At 38.6% G+C, this 27,421-nt stretch overlaps 1 long non-coding RNA gene across 1 annotated transcript; it reads left to right on the forward strand.

Annotated features, from left to right (window-relative positions):
- On the forward strand, positions 1 to 26,997 carry LOC107308042. Its single transcript, XR_001552605.2, has 3 exons — positions 1 to 824; positions 25,152 to 25,304; positions 26,742 to 26,997. It is a non-coding gene; the product is annotated as an uncharacterized LOC107308042 (long non-coding RNA).
- The last annotated feature ends 424 nt before the right edge of the window (positions 26,998 to 27,421 follow it).

The following is a 27,421-nucleotide window of genomic DNA, read 5'->3' on the forward strand; positions in this document are numbered from 1 at the left end:
CCCTCATGGCAAGGAGGCAGGGGTGACATGCTGCATGTGGAGCCTCAGCTGGCTGCCAACATCTCAGGGCCCATAGGGTTTAGCACCACCAATCTCCCTCCCACATTCCCTGATGCTCCTCAGCCTCTCCACATCCTCCTTCAGGTCAACCACAAGGTTGAATAAGTCATTGAGCTGATTGTATCTTACACAAGTGCTGCCTCCCTCATCTAGCACTGCAAAGGCCAGGCTCTGGCACCCACTACAACCAGAGACCTGCACAGTAGCATCTTGTTTCAGGATCTCAGTCTGGGTCTCCACATTTTTCCTGTCAGCAGCCTTGCACCGAGGTGCAGCCACAGCAAACCAGCAGACTCACAACTATTCAGGTAACTTTAAAGAGTGTGACTGATCAGCTCTGCCCTGCTGCCAATAGTGCCGGCACTGCCCCTGCCCCTTAACAAGTGCCCCCGCGCTTAACAAGCGCCCCCGCTTCACAGTGATAGCAACCCTTCTCGCTCTGTAACCCCATGAATGAGCGGCTTACGGTTTCTCCGCGTTTGAACTGCCCACGCAATCCACGCATCCCCAGCTCCTCCTCTCCGTCCCTGCTGGGCCGCCCTCCCTGCGGCTTTTCTAGGCGGGGATGCAGCGCCCAGGCAACGCCCGCTCCACGTCTTTGTTTGTCACGTCAGTCATGTCTGTCACGTCAGCCGCTGCCGGGCTGCTCTGTGATGTCGGGGTTCTGTGGGTAAAGGAACCGACCGAAACGCCCCTGTACCTCGGTGACAGTCGCTGCTGTTCGGTCCGGGACAGTTCTGAAGCAGCGAACCTTGGCAGTCCAGGTCAGTCAGGGCGTTAAGAGTCAGTCAGGAAGTTAATAAAGACAATCAGAAGAATATATATATATATTATACATATATTGGTTTGGTTTGGCTTTTGAGTACATGAAGCTAAGCAGGCCCTTGTGCACTAAGCTCCATTTATGTTTGGGCCTACTTCTGTTTGTGAATGTCAGCTTAGATCCATAGGAAAGGAAGAGATAGATTGAATAAAGTAACCTGTTTATGATCTGAGAAGTGAATATGATTCACGAAATCACTTGAATTCGAAACGATGGTTTCTAATCTAGGGAATAAAAACTGCCTCTCATGGAGATTGGCTACTGGTAGCTGCTGAACGTACTATTTCTCTTAAAAGAGTGTAAAATATTGAGATGGGTAAGACGAGATGAATTTAAGTCCATTCACAGATTGTAGGCATCAAGAAATTTCTGTGACTATGACTCATGGACACTCTGAACCGAAATTACGTAGATAAATCTGATTTATGTGCTGTGAAAATGATGTTATCATTCACATCTGTTGCAATCACTGCTAATTATTCTCCATCATCTCAATCATACTGTAAAATAATCATTCATTGGTTTTATGGATCAAACACGAGGCACATATATTATAAATTTATGAGTTATGAATTAAAAGAAAATAATAAATGCACCTAGAATTCAGACTGATTCAATTGATCTGAAATATTTTTCTATATATTTGAGTGTATATTAAAAAATGAAGCAGATTTATGCCATAAACCATCCAGCTGAAAGGATAAATGGGAAAGAGGAATTATATCCAATGGTTTTCAGGGTATGGCCAATGTGAGGACAAACATAAAAATGTCTGCTTTATCCAAAGCTTCAGATTCTATAATTATTGAATTACAAATTTAAGATTGCTTTATTAGGTATTGCTTTTTGTACGCTGTATTTCTGTTAATATGCAAAATAGATTTTTATCTACTGTACACATTTTATTTCTTCTTGCATGTTCAGCTAAACTCCAAGTTAATAGATCCAATGAATATAATCTTCAAGAGTACGAATCTAAGGAAAATGTTTACTTTTAGGACATCAAAAAGGTCTTTTCCTTATCAAAATGAAGTTACATTCATACTTTAGGCTATAAAAATTAAAAATATATGTATCTATCTTCACAAATTAGTAAGACATCATGTTACCAAGCACAAGAGATTAATATAATGTTTGTTTTACAGAAAAGTCCTGGTTCAGATCTCTTTACTGATACATGCTGGCAAAGTTATATTTACTTTTTAGGCATAAGTTATTTCTGGATTTGCACTATGCTTTCTATGTTTTGTCGTATCACATAATATTCAGCAGCTAAAGATTTTGTTTGCTTGTCAAAACGGAGTAGTCAAAATGGACTAATCTGGAATTTTGAAATGAAACCAAAAATTCTATAATGATGGGGATAGAATCATGAAAGGTTCACAGGAGAATTCTGGATAGAAGGGACATTTTCCCAGCCTCTTACTCAAAGCAGGGGCAACTCTGAGGTCAGACCATGTTGTTCAGTGCTGTGTCCAGACAGATGCTGAAAACCTGCTAGGACACAGAGAGCAAAATCTGCAAAGTGCTCCATTCTCAACCATCCCTTGTCCCTTCACTGCACCCACCACAGTTTACTAATAACTTCCCTGTACTGCAGGGCACCAATATGGATGCAAAAGTATGGACACTCATTTGAGCTGTGAGTAGAGAGGGAAATCACTTTCCTCATTGAAGTGCTATTCAAAACCTTAACGTGATAACAAAAAAATGAGATTTACTTCAAATTTGCTAAGTAGCCCTTTATGATATTTCATGTAAAGTCATGGCATTTTTCTCCAAGGCAAGAAAGATTAAAAACTTAATATAAAAACTTAAACAAATATCATTTTAGAAGGCTATTTTTATAGCTTCACTCACAGTTTTCAGTTGTGACAGTGCAGGTTATTGGAATTCCCCTCAGATTTCCCTCTTGGCTTTCAGTCCTCACTATGCATATTGATAGAAGTATGTTAGACTCCTGTAGCCAACTGAGTAGCCCCTACCCTCTTCTATGTCATCAAATGAGACTTCTAAACTAAGATAAAGCAGCACATCTGTTTTGTGGAAGGTACATCTACTATTTTCCAACATCAAAGAAAAAAAAGAAAAAGAGAATAAACAAACAGATCCTGAAAGCACTTAACTATGTCATTATATCTCTGCATTAAAAAAACAGAAGGGGAGGGAGAGGAAAGCAAACAGATTGAAATAAGATGACAAAATACTAAATAAGCTTACAAGAAAGAATATGACCTCTACTATGTTACTGTGTGTGCTTTTTCAGAGATAAAGAGAGGATTTTATTTGGATGATAGATTTTATCCCTACTCTTATCTTGTCAAATGATTGTAGAATAGCTAGTAGGAAATGCTACTCACAAACATGACTTCTTAATTAATGTACTGTCTTTAAATGTATGCATGCCAGCAACTAGAATTATGCAGGCTGGTTGATTCAGCTTACAGATCTGAGGACTGCAGACTGATAAAAACCTTAGTAACACTGATAAAGAGTGTAAATACCTCATGAGAATTTTTTGCTTACTTTTCCTGTCTCTGCATGTGGCAATTTATTTCCATCTGAAAATCCTTCTGTAATGTCATATTCCTCATTCCTTTGTGAAACCCATTAAATCAGATTAAAAAAAAAAAAAAAAAAAAAGAAAAAGCAATTGAAGAATTACCTCATAGTAATGAGCAAAGATTTTGAACCCTTTTAAGTATTATTAAGTAACAAGGGGAAATGGATTTAAGTTGAAAGAGTTGAAAGAGAGTAGATTTAGGTTGGATGTTAGGGGGAAGTTCTTTACTATGAGAGTGGTCAGGTCCTGGAACAGGCTGCCCAGGGAGGTTGTGGACGCCCCGTCCTTGGAGGTGTTCAAGGCCAGGTTGGATGGGGCCCTGGACAACCTGTTATAGTAATTGTGGAAGTTTGGTGGCCCTGCCAGGCAGGGGGGCTGGAACTTCATGATCCTTAAGGTCCCTTCCAACCTGGGTCATTCTGTGATTCTATGATTCTATGAAGTATGTAGATCACTCTGAAAGCAATGCCTCGTATTTATTTCCATGGAGAAACTGCAGGCACAAAGAGCACAATAATGCTGGATATCTGATAGAGAAAATTCTCAGGTGCAAAACAGTCTTTTTCAACACAGTCACCACCATTAGCTCTGCATTTTCACTGGCAAGAAACAAGAGCTTGCATGGCACAGTCATAAAAAGCTGCACCAGTGGAGGTGATCCACTGCTTCATAACTGCTATCGACAGTGTTGTTGTTAAGAAAATGTTGCTCACACAGTCCATCTTTCATTGGCCTGAAGAGACAGAAATTAGAAAGTGCTAAATGCAGACTATATAGTGGGTAAGGTAGGACAGCCCAGCCAGGACTGGCAATGTGCTCCACAGTCTTCAGTCTGGTATGGGGCCTGACATTATTGTGTTGCAAGAGAAAGATTATCTTTTTCTCTGGCCTGGCTCTGGAAGTTGGAGCCTTCGGTTTAGTCAGCATTGCAATGTAGTAGTGGTCAGAGCTGATGATTTATTTGAGCTCCACAAAACTCAGAAGGATCCCACTTTTCCCATCCCAAAAGACAGTGCACATCCCTTTACCTGCTGAGTGCTGTGTCTTGAACTTTGATGGGGAATTTGCATGCCATCAGTCAGGCTGTTGTTTTGATGCCAGTTCATAGTGGTGACACCTTCTCTTCACTGGTAATGATGCAATCCAGGAAACTGTCACCTTCAGATGAGCTCATAAAGACACTCTTCATTTAATGGTGTGACAGCTGTGCAAGGCATCTGGAACATGTCTTCTACATCACTGTTGCCACTGCTGAAATGCACTACCTATCACCTCACTGTGCTTACATCCACTGTTTGGTCTCCTTAAACATTCAGCAAGAGTCAGTGAATGTCAATGGCTGCAATTTTTTCTGTGTAGAGGGATTCTGTGACACACCTTTGCCTTCATACACACCTCCTTGTCACACCTTTTTTGTGAGACTGCCTCTTTGCTGCCATCTGTCACGCAGCAACAAAATGTCTACTGTATTACAAGCAACACCCACCTTTGATATCATGGACCAACATAATGAAACAGGAGGCATTACTTTCAGAGCAACACTTGCTGATAACCATGCTGAGAAGGCATGTCTCACTATGTAGTTATCTTATTTAGAAATCTGAAATTAAACTCAGAATGGGATTAAAAAAGGGAACAATAAAAAATATAAACACTAAACGCATAAGCCATAACACCAATATGGGACAGAAGTTTATTGGGTATTTTTTTAAAAGGCTTGTTTTGTTTTTAATTTGGTTAGTTCAAATTTAGTTTCAGTGTTAAGTTTGGATCATTTTGAACCAAGCATAATTTGTGAAAGACATCAGAAACCAAATCTAAAATGTAAAGAGATCTCAAAGAATTGGACCTTCCTAATTAGGGTTAGGGTTAAGATTAGGGTTTCCTAAGCTCTAGAAAACAAAAGGAATTAACAGAGATTAGGTAGATAAATTTGAACAGCAAATAAGCTTTCTACAGTTTTGGTTTGCATGTCATGAACTCTGATTTAGATCTGAGGTCTTAAAATCACCACAGATTATATAAATGGAGAAGAGAATGAAGAATTTCTCACAAATGAAGCTATTTTGTCAAGGAGAAAAAGTGAGAGGAAGGGCCTGCTACTTGTCTTTGAGGTTTCTAATTCTGGACTTTGGGGAATGAAGTCTACATATGAAAGCTACTAAAAGTTGTTCGACACAGAGCACTGGTATAATGGGTGCCTTATAAACAGTTTAATGAGGCAGCACACTGTTGCGCTCTGCAACAACTTCAGCCCTGAGCAACAACAAGGTATTTCACCATGTCATCCACCTAATGGCAAATTAGCCTTTGGTTTCACGCATACAGCCTGCCATTGTGAAATTCACACTGGAAATGGAAGGCCATCCGTTCCTCATCAGCCAAAGCTGTTTCAGAAAACGGTGGAGGAAAAAAAAGGAATGAGATGACAATGCACAGAAAGATGCACGCTAAAAGTGGGGGGATTTTATTGAGTGTTGTTATTTTCAGGAAAAAGAAGAATTGATAATGCAGTTTAAAATGTAAAAGTTGTTGGAGAAAAATAGATACTTTCATACGTAATTTCAGAATTACAGACTATAATCAAATACAAACCATCAAAGGTTATATTTTAGTGATGCAGCCTTATTTGATCAGACAATGCTCATGCACAGCTTGAGACACTTTTAGTCTTATTTTGGGAAGCTGAAAGGTGATTGAGCAGAGCAAAGGCCAAGACCTTTCTCTCATTAACCAAATTAAGTCACTGTCAGTGCTTCAGCCCAAACACTGGTAATTAAGCATGTTATTCAGAAAACAGGTGAATAGCACATCATTCCTCATTGCTTTCCAGTGTCCTACACACAGTCTCTCTATGGACGCATTGTGGGAAGCCTGTTGTATCAGACAGGCATGAAGAAAGAGAACATGCACAAATCATCACTTCAGTAATCTGCAATATTCTTCATCCATTTAGAAATACTGGGCAGCATATTAGACACAGTCACTACTATTTCTGTGATTGCTCGACCTTGTTGCCCTGCCCCTTTTCCAGCTTAGTTTCAGATCGTTCCTAGCATCCAGGAATCCATTTGCTCATGACAAGCCGGTGATGTTCTGTGACAGATATCTGTCACCAAACATTGCCTGTTGTGTTTAGTTGCTGTTCTTGTAGAAAAGCTCATTCCCCAGTAACCAGGATTCACAGGTGCCATCTTCCAGAGACTTGAAAGTTCTTTTCTCTAACTCATTCTCAGCTCCAGACTGTTGGATAATAAAACTTAATGACACAATGTGCATTTCGCCATACTTTTTGTGACTTCTAAATTGACAAGAACTTTATTTAAGCTCCCATCAAGGACATCTGACTTGATATTGGAAAGTATCCTTTTTGCCTCAGCTACTCTGTCACAGAGACAAAACAAGATCTTGGCCTAAGAGTGACTAACCAAAAACATAGGTAAATTCTGACCCTTTCTAATACACTGTTAGAAGAGCACAAACATGGAGCCAGAATGTAACCTCTCACCAATGATCATTCCTCCTTTTAGCTACACTTATCACTTTAGTTAATTTAATGACTACAACAAGTCTTCTTCTATTTCTCCCTGTGCAACCCTGCAGCTTAGATGACAAATGTCAATAAATTATCCACACTTTCATTGTCAGGCCAGGAACAGAAGTAGATTAACACAACTGCGTTTGTCTTTTGCTTCTTCTGAACCATCTAATTATCTTTCCCCATTCTTGTCCTTAGAAATCTGTGAAAATTTTAATGTATTTCTTGATACAGAAGAGTTATGTAGAATCCAGTGAGGCTGTAAATGAAATTATGACAATTTGTTCCACTACAGATTTATTTATTTATTTTGCCCAAGATACAGATAAACAAGCAAACTCTGTTGCATTTAAGCTAAAGCCCTTTAAATAATAACCAGCATTTTAATTGGATCTCCTTAGGTTCTGTGCTGTGTCATGTAACACAGGCATTAAGCTTCATTTCTGCTAAAAATATTGCCTCTTCTAGAATTTGAGCATTAGTTTATGCAAAAAGATGAGATAGCAAAGAGAATCTTTCACTGAAATGAAGCATGTCCCACTGGTTGTTGAACTGTACAAGTATTTCTGAAAGAACTTTTTTCCAACAAGAATCTGTGGATCAACAAAATATCTAAAACTCTGTGCTTATATAGGGTTATTTAAATTAACACATACTGTCAGTCTAAGGGCTCCCAATAATGGAATCAAATTCCATTAAAACTGTCTTATCTGACTAAAAACTAACTCCAAATAGTAGAAATCTTCTTGACCCTGGGTAAGGGAACAAGGAAACAAACACAATTTGATTTCAGAATTGGTTGGTTATGTTACTAACATGTATATATTCATAAACTTATGTCTGTATGTTATGCGGTTGTAAGATGTATAAATTCAGAAATAAATGAGATGGCAGTTGTTTCAGTTTTCCTATTTTGTTTGAAATAGAAAATTTCTTAGTTGGTTGGAATTGTGATTAGAAGAGCCTATTTAAGTTCTTCTGCTGATTTTAGTTATATTTTGATTTTCATGTCCTTAGATTCTCTTTGGGCAGTGAGTAGAAAATGAAAACAAATCTTGGCTGTGATGATGATCAATTTCTGCTTTCTTGGAATACTGAACCAAATTCTTAATGGATTTTGCCTGAAACATGTGCTTCATTAGAAATTTGGCTTGACTTTTTCAACATGTGAAGGGCCAGTTATTAAAGCTATCCCACGGCTTCTTATAAAAAACGAAGTATCCACTATGATAGCAGCAGTCTTCACTGATGTATAATTCTTTCCAAGCAGTTGTTTATAAGGTAGATGATCAGTCCTGAAGATGGTTTTAGTCCTGGTCGCATACACTTGCACCGTGGCAGAGAAAAGGACTTGGGTACTTTGTAATTCATACATGTTTAAGAAGTGAGAAACGTTCTGTTTGGAAATACAGTCAGATTCTATTCCACATTTTGAATATAAACAGGAACTTTGATTCTCTTTGAGAAATCCTAGTATGCTAATAAAACAGCCTCTCTTTGTGTCATCATAACAAAGCCAGAGTTTCATAAATATGTACATCTCTTACATGCCAGGAAATTCATCTTCCATTTCCTCTGTTTCCTCCAGCCTTAGTACCTTAAACCACACGCTAACACTGCATAATCTGCCAGTGATTACTTTACCTGTTCCTTTCACAGGTGACTGAATAGTTCTTTTCTCTAAACTTTATCTGTTAAACATCTTCTCTTCAGACTGGGATGATTATTTTCCCTTGCCTCTTGCAGTGAGGGACTCCTTGGCTCCAGGCTTCCCATGCCATTAACTCCGATTTTCTCCTCTCTTTTCTTGCTGCCAATCCACAGAAATTACTCATTAAACTAACGACCCTCAGCTTCTGCTCATGAATGAAGCCAAACAATTTGAAGAGTTCACTGATGTTGCTTTGTGTACCGATATCTAAGCATCTTTGCTAATTTGGGAAGCTAACCGCTTAACATTAAGAGTTTTATTATCCAAATATATCAGCAAAACAGTGATCCTTGGATCAGACTCCAAGGCAAGAGTATTTTATTTTGCATGGAATCTTCTATGTAACAGATGTTTTACTAACAGAGCAGAAGGAAAGGAATATTAAAAGCTTGTTTCAACAATAGACCTAGAAATAGGAGGATGGAATTTGTGCCCGCTGAAGGGATACTTTAAAAACATTTCTGTCAGGATAGAATTTTTTCATAAAATCATTTTGCACTCCTTATATTTTCAAAAGGAAAATGCCTTTAAAAATGCTAAAACTTTGATGAGGTAAAAATCTTTTAACACCGCTGTTTCAAATCATTTCATAAAGTATATAATTCCACCGGGAATACATCAGTGACTTTGTAATCTGATTGGGGAAGAGTGATGATTTTCTTTTCACTTTTTCATTCAAAGTGTCTGCATTTCTCTGTTTCTGAAATGGAAATTGTTTTGTTGTTGTTGTTGTTGTTGCTTTTTTTTTTTAACCATCAGCTCTGCAGTTATTCTTTTCTAACACATCTCCCAGGCACGTCTAAAATCCTCTCATTCCAAAGTAATACTGCATTAAACCTGTGTTTAGGTTCCTTGAAGAGGAGACACCAGACTCGAGGAATGCTGACATTCTCCACTACTTTCTCATTATGTCTCTGCTTTCTCAGGACTCTACAAAGTCCCTCCCAGTTCAGTCTTATTTGCCTGTGGCTGCACTATGAACCAAGACAGGGACCCTAGAAGTTTTAGCAGTGTATTTAGGTGAATGTGCACTCAAGGCATCTGAAATATCACTTTCCATTCAGACAGCTCACTGCTAGGCTAGACTCATCCATACAGATCCTGCTGCTTAGTATTTTCTTACATGTATGCTCAGGCAAAAAATAGTAACGCTAAAAACAGCAGAAAGGACAGAAGTAACTCGAGACAACAGAGGAAGGAAGATGATAGATCTGTGAAAGTTAGGAAGGAATTACCCAAACTGCATCAAACAACATAATGCTTTTACCATGTCACCTTCTAACAGATCTACATAAAACATATGCTTAGTACGTTATTACTGAAACCACTTAAAACAAATGTTCTCAAACTGCAAGATCTGCAAATCTGTATGGAAGTCTACAAAAATGAATTCTGAGGTTGAAGTCAGAGGCAATCACTGCAGATGATTCCATTTAAGCACTAGTCTGCCATCGATTCATAAGAAGAAATATCATCAGACCTATTAATAGAGTTGTCATTCAGTATTTTGTCAAAGCAGCAGAACACAAACCTAAAAGAGATTCTGCTAGTTATAGTAGAAAATGAGATGAAAAAATTATGCTTCATCTTTTGAATATGCACATAAAAGAAGTTTCCTGCTGTTTTGCAATTGTAAAGCCACAACACAAAACAATTCACAGGAATTTGCAAATCAGAAGAACTTGTAATTGCAATATCAATTACCAGTAAACTTTGAACTAAAGCAGTTTACATAAGGACAGAAGAGTCAGGTCTTTAAAATGGAAATAGAAAAACTGCTTTAAAAATACACCATGATGCTGCTTTAATGAACATGTGTGTCTGAAAGGTAGTTTTAATTTTGTTAAGACTTGAGTGACTTACTCCACAGAGCAAAATACTGTTTGCAGGTTCATTCCAAACTGTCTAAATGTCCAGGCCTCCATACTCCTAAATTCCATAAATGAGTCTATTGACCTATAATCTGCAGGGTAAGGGAAAAAAAAAAAGAACTTGGAAAAAACAGAGAATATAAATGGAATGAAAATCTTTGTATTGGTTAAGAATAAGAAGCTCAATAGTCACAGAAGTTAAATGAAATCTTCAACATGAAGATTTTAAATGTGAATTACAAAGACTGTATAGTTTTTGCCATAAATAAACAGGTAAGGGATTTTAAATAGTGCACTGTGAAAAAATAATCCCTAAGAAATGTTTCCCCAGAATACTGAAAACTTCAATTCTTTTTTTTTTTTTTCTATTATTGACACCATACAAATTATATATTCATGTAAGTTGATTTTAAACAATATGGAAAATAGGTGTGATTGAGAACATCTTGCAAGTGTTGGGGTCACCTTACAGTACAACAAAGGCTTTCTCAGCCCACAACCCCATGAACAATGTACTTTCAAAAAGCTCTGACTTAAGCCCTTTATTCTTATGTGATCAAACGGTGACATAGATTGAAAAACTGAAGTTGCTGAAAAAATACCTGTTTTTATGCAGGAATGTAAGCTTGTTTTTCAGCAGTTCCTCAGTCCAGCTGAACATCTGTGTCCCAGAGCAGGGAGCTGCCTATGCTAATGGAGTGGTGCTGCAGCTGAATGCATAACTGTTGACTCAGATTGAAGAGCAGAGTACAAACTCTTCTGAAGGATGTGTACACACCACTCTCTTTCAGTTGCAGAAATGTCACATGAAAAGGTTAAAGAAGGGTCATCTCATTCTGCTCATCTTACCGAATGCTATCACCTCTTCCATCTGCCATTTGAAGTGTTTGCGTGAGCTCTCACTCATCCATTTGAGGCAAAACACACTAGATTAGTTTACAGCCATTAATGGGCTTATTTTGACTGAAAGGAGGAATTTCTTGCAAAAAGTAGTTGGCAGGTCGGATCTCCAGAAAAAATGGCAGTGAGATGTTCGCACTGGGCTGCAGATCTCTTTGGTCAACGTCACTGCAAGACAAGGAATCCATCCCTAGGTACCTTTATACACATAACTATACCATTAAAGAGAGCACTGTTCAATAAGGCAGCCAGAACTAATACCGGAAAAAGTCAAGTCTTTGCTTTCTTTTCCACCTCTCCCTCTCTGTTCTTGGATATGTACTTTTGCCCTTACCCTTTCTGTGATCCATGAAGAGCTCATGTAACTCTCTAGCCTGTCAAAATGCATCTTCTTCCTCTTTGGCTGAGCCGGTTTCCCACTACTTCACTGAGAGCGGTGAGCTCACAGTGTTACAGGAATTATATTAAATAGTACCAAGAAAACACTCACAAGTTCTGAAACTGAATTGTTCACACTGTCCACAGTAAATTGTTATAATGACCCCGACGTGGTTCTGGCCCAGGTTAACTACTTGTCCTCCAGCAATTCCCAGATGCAGCTGCAAAATCACCAAACCATTCCCCACAGGCAGCTTGCATGTGGCCACCAAATGCCAGAAGGTTCCAGGGAGTGACTAATGGGAAGGGAGTTATGTCTTGGCCAGAATATGGTCTGGGCAAATATAATTTACTAGAAAATATATAGCCCGAAAGTCTGAAGTACCTGGGAGTGCAATAGGAAGAAAGGAGAGCAGATGAGAATAAGAAACATGTTAAAAAGCTGTTGAGGAGGAAACAAGACTGTTCCTCTCACCAGCTGTAAGCTGTTACACAGGCTCAGTTAGTCTCATATAACCGCATCCCTATAGATTTACAATTTTACTCCTTAGCTAATAGTAGTACCAGTTGCTGCTGACCGCAACAGATACTCCAGGCAGCTGCAGAGCTACTATGGAGACGGTTATCTGCATGAAAGGAAAAAGCTGTTTTTCTCTTCTCCATTCCAAGACTGTGACACAGATTGTGTTTACACAAAGCAACCCTCAGGGACACAATAGCCACGCAAACAGTGGTTAAATGTTATGCAAATGATCATGATAACTGCTGAAAGTTTAGAGAAGAAAAAACACAGAAATGCATCTTATATCCACCAATCTCCTCTGAAACAGGGAACTGAGAACTTGGCCAATGTATTTGCCCAGAAGACTAATCCAGATGTTAGCCATTTCAGCATTTTCATTTGCGGTTTCACGAGGAGTTAGACACACTACGTAGATTTAAGATACGTAGATTTAAGAGAAAAACATAAAACCCAGCCTCCCCTTCTTCCCCCCCCCAAATAAAAAAAATAAAAAATAAAAAATAAAAAAAAATTTTAAAAAAATTGAGAAAGCAAAGAAATTTGCCACAGTAGCTGCCATTAACCAGGCACTCAGGCTACTGGACTACGTGAGGTTCAAATGGCTTAAGTTTCTAACAGGACAAATTCACAGGTGAACTGAATCCTATGATCCCTCTAAGAGTCCCAAGGCCTTTCCTGCTTCTATTCACTTTGAGAACTACCGGCAAAGCAGAAGGGAAACTGCTGTCTGTTAAGTGGGTCAGGGCCAAAAAAACACTGATTTGTGGAAAATGACTTCTTCCCATTTTTCTTTTAGCTTCTATTGAGTCACTGACGAAGTACATGGACTCTCTCTCCCCTCAAAAGGATATAATCATCCCAACTGGTGGTGAAAGGGCTTAAACTAGAGGAGTCTTAAGCAAGAGAGTTGTCAGATATATTAACTTATGTTTATCTTTTGGGTGGTAGTTGATACAAGAAAAAATCTGCATCACCATTCTGTTATGATAAATTTATATTCATCATTATTTCCAGAGTGAATCTTGATCCCCTTGGTTATAATAATGCTGCTAAGTAAATAACTCTCAATGACCAGTTCCTTGCTCTGATCCTAAGTGAAGCGGTCTCTGGCAGAACAGATCTGTCTTGGAAATTTGGCAAGATTTGTCTTGTTTCATGTAGAACGAGGTGTAGCCAACAGATGCATAATAGGGTAAAGTTTGTGAACTCTCTTCCTGGCCCTCTTGCATATTGTAGTGCAGACACTATCCAAGAGAAAAATGACACAGCATCTGGAAAGAAAAGATAGGGTCAGAGATGCTTAACAAGGCAAGATCTTTCCATGGCAGTTTCTTAGTTAATTGCTCAGGAAAACGTTTTCCAACACTGCATTTTCTTGTCCAGTCTCTCAACACTGTGATTCTGTTTGACACTTAAAATTAACTCAGAACTTCCTCATGTGGAACTTGCCTCAAAATGACCTTGGCTTGAGCTGGTGATTCTAGAGCAGAAGTTTAAAATAAATACATTTAAATAAGTAGCAAACATTTAAGCTAGGATGTTTGCATCATTTACTCAATAAAACAACAAAACCAGGTTATTTCTAAAGAACAATCATTTGAATTGGTTCCTTCAAAGTGCTCCACACTGCATTCATACAGCTGATCATTTTGCAGATAAAATCTTGTCTAAAGGCTGCCATTTACTTGATTGTTTTATAGAGTAACATATCTTCGATCATGTTTTAATTGTTGCCATTTCCCTTCTCCTTTCTCACTAAAGGTCTGTGTTCACCCAGTGGAAGACTGTTAAAAAATGTAACAAAAGAAAAAATAAGGAACTCAGGCATTACTATGTTATATTCTTACTATTTTTGGTCCCATCAAGAACTGTGACATCGAGTCATGGATCACTGATGTCATCCCAAAAGGTAATTAGGAAAAAGTAAAAGCCAGAAGTTGATCTGCATCAGTGACACCAAGGTGCTCTAAACCTGTCAGAGCAAGCTGCTACAAATAAAGGTCCATCTGCTTTGCATCAGAGAGATGGTGAGAAACAGCTGGAAGATCTCCATGGATCTGTCCCTAATTATCCATAATGGGGTTGTTTCCTCTTTATATTCTTATGCTGTATTAAACTAAGTTGGCACAGTTCCTTCCATCCTGGGTCTTTGAAGTGCTGTATGTATCATTCATTTTCCTATGCAATCATTATCATCATTCTTTTCCCTGTGTTTTCACAGCTATTGTTCTCTGTCTTATTCTCCCAACCCATCTTTTTCCTGGGGTTGTTCTCAATCCTGTCTACTTCTTCTCGTTTTATATTGCTCCCCATATAAGTAACAACCTAATATTAATTCTAGTGGAGAAACCTGTGTTTTCTATGTACTGGATTACATATTTTCAGTTTCGACGTTACAAACAATGTATTTTCAGAAAGAGTGGTTAGGCGCTGGAATGGTCTGCCCAGGGAAGTGATTGAGTCATTCTCCCTGGATGCCATTCAGAGTGACCTTGACAGACTTGAAAGGTGGGCCTGCGTGAACCTAATGAGGTTCAACACGGCAAAGTACAAGATTTTGCACTTGGGTGGGAGGAATCCCAGACATCTATACACACTGGAAGGAGTAGTCCTTGAGAGCAGCCCTATAGAGAAGGATCTGGGGGTCCTGATGGATGAGAAACTTAACATGAGCCAGCAGTGCGCTCTCGCAGCTCAGAAAGCAAATGGCATCCAGGGCTCCATCAGGAGAGGGGTGGCCAGCAGAGATAAGGAAGTGATTGTCTCTCTCTACTCTGCTCTTGTGAGATCCCATCTGGAGTACTGTGTCCAGGTGTGGAGCCCTCAGTACAAGAAAGACAGAGAGCTGTTGGAAAGGGTCCAGAGGAGGGCCACAAAGATGATCAGGGGGCTGGAGCACCTCCCCTATGAGGACAGGCAGAGGGAGCAGGGCTTGTTCATCCTGGAGAAAAGAAGGCTGCGGGGTGACCTCATTGCAGCCTTTCAGTACCTGAAGGGAACCTACAATCAGGAGGGGAGTAAGCTCTTTGAAAAGGTGGATAGCAGCACGACAAGGAGAAATGGTTTTAAGTTGAAGGAGGGAAGATTTCGGTTGGATGTTAGGGGGTACTTTACTTGGAGAGTGGTTAGGTACTGGAACAGGCTGCCCAGAGATTTTGTGGATGCCCCATCCCTGGAGGTGTTCAAGGCCCCAGGATGGGGCCTGAGCAAGCTGGTCTAGTAAACATGGAAGTTCTTGGTCCTGCATGGCAGGAGGTTGGAGATTCATGATCCTTGAGGTCCCTTCCAACCAAGGTCATTCTGTGATTCTGTGATTCTTTCAGTTCATACATCAGGAACTCTAAGCCTAAATTTTGCTAGCTCTCATATACCTATGTGATGCAAAAACTATCTCTTGGTGGTAGTGTCAGGTAGCAACAGAAGCAACAGGTCTTTTTGGTGCTCTGGGTGACTCAAAACTTCTCTGGTGGCAACAGAAAAGGAAAGACATTTTACAATATTTTTAAGAGTAGAATCAAGAAGAATGTAGCCTTTTGTGGCCCACTTGCATTTTGCCACTTGATTTCTTCTTGGATAAAGTGAGAATCATAAACACCAGTTCAGGATCCGATAAGTGGCATCAGTAGTAAAGGCAGATGGGCCCTGACTTACAAGAGCTACAGAGCTCCCATGTACCCCTGTCTTCGTAGTTTTTATGTATGTCCTATTTCATGTTTGTGGTATCTTATTATCCATCTTTGTATATTGGGAGGATTGGCTGACATGCCTGAAGGTTGTGCTGCCATTCAGTGAGACCTGGACATGCTGGAGAGCTGTGCAGTAAGAAGCCGGATGAGGTTTAACAAAAGCAAGTGTAGAGTTTTGCACCTAGGGAGGAATAATTGTATGCACCAGTACAGGTTGGAGGATGACCTGCTGGAGAGGAGCTCTGCAGAGAGGGACCTGGGCGTCCTGGTGGACAACAGGTTGGCCATGAGCCAGCAGTGTGCCTTTGTGGCCAAAAAGGCCAGTGGCATCCTGGGGTGCATTAAAAAGAGTGTGGCCAGCAGGTCAAAGGAAGCACTACGCTGCCCTGTAGGCCTCATCTGGAATACTGTGTCCAGTTCTGGGCTCCCCAGTACAAAAAAGACAGGGATCTCTTGGAAAGAGTCCAGCGAAGGGCCACAAAGATGGTGAAGGGCCTGGAGCATCTCCCCTATGAAGAAAGGCTGAGTGAACTGGGTCTGTTTAGCCTTGAGAAAAGAAGGCTGAGAGGGGACCTGATCCAGGTCTATAAATATCTAACGTGTGGGGGGCAAAGTGGCAAGGCGAGACTCTTCAGCAGTGTGTGGAGACAGGACAAGGGAAACAGCCAGAAACTGGAGCATAGGAAGTTCTGCACGAATGTGCACAAGAACTTCTTTATGGAGCACTGGAACAGGCTGCCCAGGGGGGCTGTGGAGTCTCCTTCTCTGGGTGATATTCAAGACACTCCTGGACACCTACCTGTGCGACCTGGTGTAGGGAACTTGCTTTTGCAGGGAGCTTGGACTCGATGATCTCTAGAGGTCCCTTCCAACCTCTACGATTCTGTGATTCTGTGATAAGGAATCACTGTTTGAATAGGACTTCTGGCCCATGAGCTCCAGATCCTGTTTCTGATTTAATTTAAAGTCTCCAGATCCTTCTATACAATCCCAATAGGGGACTATTGATATGACTAAATAATGTAGTTATTACATTAATATTACGATAAGTGTCCTATCACAAGGAATTTAAATTTCACCAAAAAAAAATTCATCACTATGCCTGAACCAATCCCAGTAAATGAAGGATTCCCCTTTTTTACAGCAGAATTATTTTCCTCCTTCTCAGCACATGACAACGTGTGATCTTGATCTCCACCAAAAGCATAAAATCATCAAAGTATCACTGTTACTGTTCCCTGATGAAAGCTTTTAGGATCTTAGGTTTCTTGACTCTTTTAAACCATGTGTGCCCAATCCACTAATTATGTTTTTGATACCCTCTGTTTTTTCTCTTTTAATAAAAAATATTGAATAAAAATAAATTATTGTATATAAATAATAAAACTATATTATATGTTTTATATGCAGCCTAAGGCAATTCCTCTTCACTCAGTGCAGCCCAGGCAACCCAAAAGGTTGGACGCATGTGCTTTAAAGGACACAGCCAGATCTTTTGCTTGACTTAAGATTATATGCCCTTATTTCATGTTGAGGAAAAAAAATTGTCTCCAAACTTTATGCCAACACACTGTCAATATCTGAAAAAACTCCTTATTTACATTTCTTTAAGTCCCATTCAGACTGAAATAAGATTAGACTAATTTAGGATTTTATATTCCTGCATATTCAGCTTAATTTATTTTATGTTTAACATCCTTAAGTAATGTTTTCATTATAATTCATTGTCATTTTAATGCCCAAATGAAAGACATTTTAGTCTACCTGAAAAGGGAGATGAATTTACACAGAAAGAAGGTGGTGCATAGATAACCAGCACTGTAAGCAACTGTGTGGCTTCTGACAAATGCTTTAATTCCAGGACTAAGCTAATAGATGTATGGACCATCTTCAGATTTTTGTGATATCTGTTCCTGATCCACAGCCATCCTGATCTATTCACTTGAATGTCAGCATTACTGCTTTGGGTCTGATTGTAATGCAGTTGACGCAGAGATCATTAAGGAGATCGTGTTCCTGCTTATTCCTCTCTCAGTTATGCAATTCACACAGCAAAAGCAGGGCCAGTAGTTACACAGGGGACAGGAGCCCATCAGTATCACATTTATCTTGGAGAAGTCAGTATATCGGTATAATGACAGCTTCCAGAGCTGTGTCTTCACCAGCTCAATCTCTGCTGCTATATAACAGAACAGATAAGTAAACTGCTCTATTTGTTCCTGCAGAAATTACAAAAGATAGATAGAGCGTAATAATGCTGTTCGACAGAGCAAATTCTCAGCTACAAAGCACTATTTTGCAATACATTTGAAAACCATGTGCTGTGTATTTTCACCAGTGATGAACAAAAGCCTTCATGATGCATTTCTCAAAGTCTGCATGGCTGTCCAGAATGTTACTCGTCTTTCAGATTGCTGTTGCCACTACTGAAACACCACCCATCACATCATGTGCTCACACTCACTGTTTTGGCTCCATAAACATTCAGCAAGTGCCAACAAATGTCAGTGCATGACATTTATTCCTCATGGTGGAATTCAATTACATACCTTTGCTTCATATACCCTTCCATGCCAGGCACTATTTTGTCAGATGGCTTCTCTGCTGCTATTTGTTTCATGGACACAAAATATAATGAAATATTGGTGGGAAGGTTCAACCTCTACTGCTACACCCCCAACTTCCACCTCTGATGTTTTGGGCCAACATAATTAGAGACATAACTTTTGGATCAGCCTTTGTGAAATTGAACTAAAAGAATACTAGAATGATAAAAGCTTTACTGCTGCTTTACAGAGAAGGTTCTGCCTTTGTTAGTTATATTGCCAGAAAGAAACCAGAAATTACAGACATCTCCCCCAATTTATCTGTAAACTAATGACTTCACTGTCTTAAGAATGAGTTATGAATGTTAGTACAAAAACTGGAGCTATGATATTCTCAAAATCTTCTTATGACAAGCATCCCATGTATAGCTTAAAAAAAAAGGTATTCAAATGAAGTAATGAATAGTCTGGGGGATTATGCAATAAAAATGAAATGAATCATCAAGTGGGCTGAAAATTAATGCATTCAGGGATGAAGAACAAGAACGTTTGCCAATAAGCTGGGATATTGCTTAAGTAGTCTTGACACAGCCAGCAGTAAAATGAACAAATAAAAAGATGTAAATGAAACATCTGTTCCAGAAGAGAAAGGATATTCAAGATGATAATGCTTCATCTGCAGGATTCTATATAATTCTGGTAATCCTCCTTTTAAGAAAGGTGAATTCAGCTTGAGAGATGAAGATCTGCAAAGAAGTTAACAATAAGGGAGAGTTTCTTTAAGGAGAACTTTGGCTCTTTTGCATTTGCAAAACAAAGGCTGAAAGGCAATACACTGCTTTCTGTATTACACAAGACAGTTGAACTTGGTGGGGAGAGTAAGAATTATCCATCCTTAAAATCATTGTTGATACAAGAACAAATCAGAGAAACATAGAATCACAGAATCACAGAATCATAGAATTAATGTTGGAGAGTACCTCTAAGATAATCTAGTCCAGTTGTCCACCTACCACCAATATTGCCCACAAAAACATGTCTCCAAGTGCTACATCCACCCTTTCCTTAAATATATCCAGGGATGATGACTCTACCACTTCCCTGGGCAGCCCTTTCCAATGCTGGACCACTCTTTCTGAGGTGAAATTTTTCCTAACATCCAGCATCTGGTTCAGACCTTCCCAAATACAACCTGAGGACCTTCCTTCTTGTCCTATCGCTGTTATCTGGGAAAAGAGGCAGACCCCCACCACAGTACAACCTCCCTTCAGGTAGTTGTAGAGATCAGTAAGGTGTCTCCTAAGCCTTCTCCAGACTAAACAATCCCGGTTCCCTCAGCCACTCCCTGTAAGGCCTGTGCTCCAGACCCCTCACCAGCTTCATTGCCATTCTCTAGACACACTCCAGGCCCTTGATGTCTTTTTTATAGTAAGGGACCCAAAACTGAACACTGAAATGTGTATAACTGGTCTTTGATAAAATTATACAGAAAATGACAATTTTTCAGAACATTAAAGGATTTTGTTCTTGTTGGAGCATCAAAGGAACAATTTTATGGACGTGGTAAAATCATCTTGGTATTAGGCAAAGCTTATTCAACTCATGAAAGAGATTGTACAGCATAACAGCACACAGTAATGAATAATATAACTTTCCAGTACTGCTGTTCCACTGTCCACTAGTGAATTCTAAGCTAAAGACAATCTCTGAGATTGTGTATCATCTTAGTACGTAATTGGAGGATCTCTTCGGATCACACAAGCAAGGTATGTAAACTACAAGGTGATCAGTTACTGTGAGCATTAAGTGTTACTGAAACAAATTCTGTGCTTCCAATATTCCATTAATCTTCATTAAGATCTGAGAAAGGATCTTTCCTTTTGGATGCCTTGTCCTAGTCTTATATCTTTTTCTTCAGCAAATAATGTTAAAACCACATGGCTGGTGCAAATGGCTTAGTAATGTTTTAAAGAACAAGCCAAGCAATCTGGATAGCACCTGAATAAGCTTGCAAAACTGCAGATACAAGTTATCCTGACAATTTGCATTATTAGATTTTTTTTTATTTATTATTATAAATTATTTTATTTAATTTACAGAGAATGTCTGTGTAGTCTCTGAGGTTAAGTATTATAAATATATTGTTAGAATTTTTTCAATTAGGAGGATTCTGAGATTAGCAGCAAGTTGCCAAATTCAAGGGAAACCTTGTCTGTTCTGGCACATTTATTTCTAAGAGTTGTTATTCCTCCTTTCATGACTGACCAGATATTAAGTGCAGGAAATAACTTTCCATGCCTGACTGTATCCTCTCTCCACAACACAAACAACAGGAGATTTTAAGAAGGACTTGACTACTTTTGCAGGCTTTGTGTCACTGCTAATTACTCTGCTGATCCAACTGGCAACTCAGGCACAACAATGCAAGAGAAAGGAAAGACAGGAAGAGTCTGACAGCTCTCAAAGCAAATAGCATCCAGTTCCTTTCTTTTTTTCAGACTTCCAGGAGTGTCATTCCTATAATATATAAACAAGTGGCTAATACCTTGGTTTCCACTCCTTAGCAGAAGTAATTGATTGACCTTATTTTACTTCATGTGTTGGCAGCCAGAGAAACCACGCCACCAGTCCTGTGACAGGCACCCATGCTCTGCCCATTCTGAAGTCATTAGAAGGATTCTTGCAACCAGAAGCAGAGCATGCAAGCAAATTTACAGCACTGATCAGGGAGCTGTCAAGTTGATATAAAATCACACAGTTGCTGGCATAGAAGAGTGACAATATGTGGCCAGTGTTAAGGGATAAAGCAATGTTTCAGTCAGTGTTACAGTGTGAATTTATATTGACCTAGACTGACTGTAAAATGGTATCCTATCTGAGTTAGTTACTGAGTAAAGAAGAGGATGATTACCCCATGTGTTGCACAGACTGGTTTCTGTATGAAGCATGATGTAGAATATGAGCAGCTAGCAGATGAGACCTAACTCATCAAGACGGTTGTAGGGTACATATTCAGGGTGTATCCTCTAAGACAAGGATGAACAGTGTGCTCAGCTGCCCTAGCACTCCCAAAATACATATGCTTGAAGAAATTCACAAGACACATCAAGAATAGACATACAGAATGCAAGGTAATTGCTGAGGTGTGGAAATTGGGAATCTTCAGCTTGTAACAGTTATAGGAGCTGAATGTTCTTCTGGATCTAGGTTTTGCCATATAATAAAATTATGTACTAGAGCTTTTGCCTGTTTTTAAGGGCTTAGGGTGTTTTTCTGTGTTTTGTTTGTTTATTTTGCATTCAAATTTGAGTGATTTTCATTTTAGAGGTAGAATTCACCATGCAGATACCCGTCACTCAGCATTTCACCAGAGGATTTCTGCATGCTTCCATCTCACATCTGTTCAGAAACGTCTTTTAGAGGAACGCCAGAGAAACGGATATCTGTTGATTTTTTAACTTTAGTTACTTTTTGGCAAATTTCTTCCTAACTTCCTCAGGAAAGACAATATCCTCACAGATGAATTCCCCGTTCACAAAAAGCGCTTTAATGAACTATGTGGCCTGATGACTTAATGGCTTATTTGGCAGAGTGGACTTAACAAGACCTACAAATGACAAATTTATGTTAAAAAAGCAGTTGGGTCAGGATGCATAGGTAACCAATTACATGGAGCTGGACATTCTGTTAATAGCTTAAGGCTCTTTCGAGTGTATGAGCTACATGGCTCTTCCAGCTGTCACCAGTGGAGGGAGAGTTGTATCTCTAATCCCAGTTCTGCTGTCACTTATATTAATTTTACATAGTACAATTTTTCTGGATACTGTGTTAAAGGCAGAAGAAAATAAGAGGAGGTTGTAAAGATATTTGTTTACTGTCCAGTGTAGCCCTTCACAATTCAGGGGTCATTAACTTTGGAGAAGCAACTAAATACTTGTTACCCCTTAAGCAAAGCTGAAATGAAATTTCAATACACACAATTCAGCACATATAAGTATCCATCCCAAGGAATGTCTATCAAATCATAACATTCCTTATTTTACAAATGAACTAAAATGTAAAGAGATAAAGCATGGAAATTATGTGCTTCTAATTTAGGAACATAAACAAAAAGAATACATAAGTTGGAAGTCCAGAGCAGTAAAATCTGTTCAAGTCAATCAGCAGAAGCAGAATGCAATTAAGTTAACCTATTTTGAGAAGCGTTAAGAGAAATTAAACCCAATGCTAAGAGTTAAAAATGTAGATACAATGAGTTCAGAACTAGTGTTCTTTGTTCTTCATTGAGAAAATCAGATTATTTCTCATTCTGTGCCACGTTGTATTCAGGATAGATGCGAAGTGCAATGGAGGTAGGCTAAAAGCATATGTAATCATAGCAAATACAGGTTAACCACCTTATTTTTATACCTTCACTTGCAGGTACAATAAAAAAGCTAAACACTTTTTTCACTCTTCATATTTGGGGGTTTTGGTGATCCTTTATTTCAGTGTTAAACAGTAATCCCCAAAGATTGTCTTTTCAGAAGTACATGTTCTCATAAAAGTTGTCCCTGCTTTCTAAAGGAGTAAGCAACCATTTTAAAGCAATCTGCCAACATCAAATAAAAGCTACTGCAAATGAATCTAATGAAACTTCCGACAGACTGAAAAATTTTAGTATTCCATATTTTCACAAGACAAAATGTAACTAAAAGTTCTGCAAATGGCACAAAAAAACTGTTGAAAGAGTTTTCACAGAAGAATTTTGCCTTCAAAAAGGACAGAAAACTTTATTAAGAAATAAAAATTGGAATATTATTGTCATTTACTCAGCCATTTTTGGCAGCTGAATTATGAGAACAGCACTTCAGACAGATGTTCAGCAGGGATTTCCAGCTGCTAGCAGAAATGATGTCAGAGCGTTGCACAATTCCCAATGTTTGTAAATGACTGGAATAAACAGTCACATCTTTAGGTCAGTTATTAGTATCCAAATTCCTTTTGAAGCTTCTGTGTTATGAACTGAACAGTACTGTATACCTTTTGGCTCATCTCAGTGATCTTGTAAACATGTGGATTTGGGACATCTGTTTTATTTAGAACCATTTAACAGTGTGTATTATGGGAGACTGTACAGGTAGAAAATTAACCCATTAATTAGTCTTACCTGTACTTGATGTATCAAAATGATCTTAAGGTGTGACCCTGAAGTTCAGACCCTAGCTGAAGCCTAGACTTATAGAACTCTAATCAAACTTATAGAACTCCTTCTGAGTGAAGCTTCACAGTTCAGAAGTTTCCTCATGTTTTCCTAAGTGCATAACGGGTGAGCCATTTAATTCTATCACATTCTCCCACAGCCTCTGCCCTCCTCGAAATTTAAATCCAAAAAGTCCATGAGAATCATCCCTTACACTTTTTCCATAATCCCTCCAAGTTTGCTCTATTTCTGTGCAGTCCTAGAAAATACTATTAGAAATGAACACGTGAGAATTAGATTACATCTCACTTTGAATCTCTTACAGACATTCTGCCTTACAATATTATGAAGGAAATATGTAGACTGAAACGACCAGTCCATTATGTGTGTACTGGTTGAGATAATCCCTACTTTTGATACCGTAAAAGTGGTAAACCCGCTCTAAGCAGGTGGTTTTCTCGCCTTGTTGTGAATCTGAGAGTAAGGAATGGGAAGAAAATATTCATCCCCCCAGTCAGAATTTTCATATTGTGGAAGGAACTCATATATTTCAGATTATTTGAAAGTCAATTGGAAGTTGCTGACTCTACAGGCAGAGTACTTAGCTCTCTTAAGAAGTGCAAAGAGGTTTTTGTTTACTGAGCCTCCCCACTCTTAGCACTTGGAAACTTACAGAACAAAAGGGCATTGTAAAGGCAAAGATCAGGGGGCCGTATTCATTCATGCACTTTTTCCTTTTGTAACTCAGACACCAGCCTTCATGTAGATTTTATATATGAGAAAGTTTAATTTAATAATGGGTTTTTAGTATATCTGCACTGAACTATAAAACAGAACTCATTACTGATATCATTTGTTCAGGCTGGTAACAAATAGCAAAAACAAAGGAACGGGAAAAAGGGACAATGTGGGAAAAGTCTGTCCAAGCAGATATTCAGAAGTCACAAGTTCATATTTAAAGGATTAATATGTGTATTCGTTTATATATTATAGCATTAAGCTTGACCATGTTTTCAATGAAAGAAAAAATACAAAGGGTATGTCTATATTCACTCACTCCACTACATAAATTATATTTTCTTAACAATTAATGTTCACTATTCAAAGCGTAGACCAAAACTCAAAACTCATCTGTTCTGTAAAAGCTCGATTGAATGACACTTTGACAATTTCTTCAAATATGACATAAATTCCTAAGTATGGAAGACTTCCTAGTGTGTAGTTCACAATAATCTCAAGGATTTTTCTGCCTGCCATATCTGAGAGCGGTTTAAAATTGCCTGTTCCTGTTAGATGTTTATCTGTACCATATCCATGAGCTGAATTCACCGCAACAAAAGAAAAAAGATAACCTATCATCATTCTTCCAGGTCACTATACTGGGGCAGAGACCTCTCCTGTGACTTCTGTGCCCAAATCAACTTACTGAATCAATCATTCTTTGAAGACAATGAAGGAGCTTTCTCTGAGGAAGAAGCCACAAACCTCAAACAACTTGCTCGTGGGTGGACCCTGGGAAACAGGTTATGAAGTTATATTTATATCTACCTACATTTCAACTCTAGTTTCTGTTGACAAGTCTAAAATGGTTTACAATACATATTGATAAGTATGGGTCAAATGTTAAATGTTGCTAAAACTGAAGATTGCTAATATCCTTGATAAGCATTTCAAGCTATTTTAGGAATAGTCGGAAGTTTTGGAAAAGTAGGCAAATGTTGTAAAAGTCTCTGTAATTTATTGCAAGCAACAAGAAGTGGGGAAGATCACCTGATGTAATGCAGAGAAGCCTGGAAAATAAGGTAGGGCTGCTTTTGATTACTAAGGTAAAGAGAAGCTCTGAGATCATGCCTTCTGCAAGACCTGCAACAGGCCTTTTGCTTCAGTTATGCTAATCTCTTTTTCCTGCTTCTTACTTTATCTATGATAGGCTATAAAATCTTCTTTAATCATTGTTTTCAATGTGCTAAAAATACATACAATTAAGGGATATAAACGGCTCCAAAATCTGTGACGTAAATATTTGGTCTGATATTTCCTGATTTGCCTAAATAACATTAACTAGCGTATTCCTATAAAAGGACTCTGGTTACAAGTATTTATGTTAGAGATGAGCTAATACCGTTCTCAATCCTTGTAGAAAGAAGTTCACCGAATGCCAAATATTTCAGACTTCCTTTGAAATTATATTCCTCCACTATGTTATAGTTAAGCTTTTCACTGCACAAAATATATTGCCTGGAGAACATGTCAATTAGTCCTCTACCTAAGAAATTATTGGTGTGCTTTAAATACTCTGAGACAATAATTTCATTGCAGGAAAAAAAGAAAGAAAATTTTAGACAATATCCACAAGCTTAGATCAGATGGGGTTTCTGCTTCTTCACCACAAATAACACAGATGTGTTATTAGGCTGTCACTTAGGCATGGATTCTTGCTGATGTTCGACATCCAAGAGTTTTGAGTCTCTCTACTGAAAATGAAAAGACATATCCAAGAAAAAGATTAAGTAACAGATTTCATGGCTGAATGCACAGTTACAAGTGCTTGTTTTATCTAGAAACAGGTTAGCATCTTAGGCTCAGATTCACAATAAACTCTGTTAAGAAGTAACCAGTTGAAACCGGGATATTTGTGTCATCTCTGTCTTCCAGATAGAAAGTCATGCCTCAGTTTGTACAGAGATCAACATGAACCTGAGTTTTACATTCTGAAACACTTTACTGGCCTTAGATTCTGTGTTCTTCCATTTAAGTTGAGAGACTTTACCCACTGAATGAATGGCAAATATTCATATGAAATTACATTGCCTGAGGTATTCACCATGAATGTGCATTTCCCCTTTCTATTAGAGAGGAAAAAACTGATGCCCGATTTTATTTTTTCTTTTGAAATGATATGGAGTAAGAGCAAGACTATAGAATTTGAATGGATATTTCTCTTTGTCCTTTACAAATAGAGTGACTGAGAAACCAAGAACACCAGATTCTTGGGTCTACGAGGAGAGCAAGCAAGGTGTATCCTGATATCAGGCATTACCAGAAGTAAGGTTAGTTTTATCTAACTTAAGGCATCCGTGATACAGATACCTACTGCAGAGGTTCTCTAAATGCAAAGAGAGAAATTCACAGGTGTGATTTACCTGTCCTATTTTAGGCAGCATTGTAGATATCTCCATTTGATCTCATGAATCCCACCCGTTTCCTGACAAAGATGCAGGAAAGACACCAAAATAAGGTCTCTAAAGATGTGATACTTCACTGCTTTTGAAAGAAGCATACTAATATATTGTGATAAATTCAACTTTCAGCACTTTTACAGGAATTGCTTTATCATTAATGTTTCATTAGTTTTCCATATGCAGCACATATAGAGAGTGAACAGATATTAAATGCAGCCACTGAAAATACGGTGAAACATAATCAGGTACAAAACCGTGGATGTAGGCATGATAATGTCTGTGTAAGAAACATCTTGTAGGATAAAATGTTTGTAAAAACTTCTAATCAAAGCTCACCTCTGATAAATACACCTTTACTGAAACTGATGCTGTTATGGCAATCTTCCCATGTATGAGTTTGTGGTAGAAGTTACAGATCCAAAAGAATACCTATAAGTAGCATAAGTTAGACAGTTTTG

Source organism: Coturnix japonica, chromosome 1, assembly GCF_001577835.2.
Source record: "Coturnix japonica isolate 7356 chromosome 1, Coturnix japonica 2.1, whole genome shotgun sequence".
Taxonomy (NCBI): domain Eukaryota; kingdom Metazoa; phylum Chordata; class Aves; order Galliformes; family Phasianidae; genus Coturnix; species Coturnix japonica.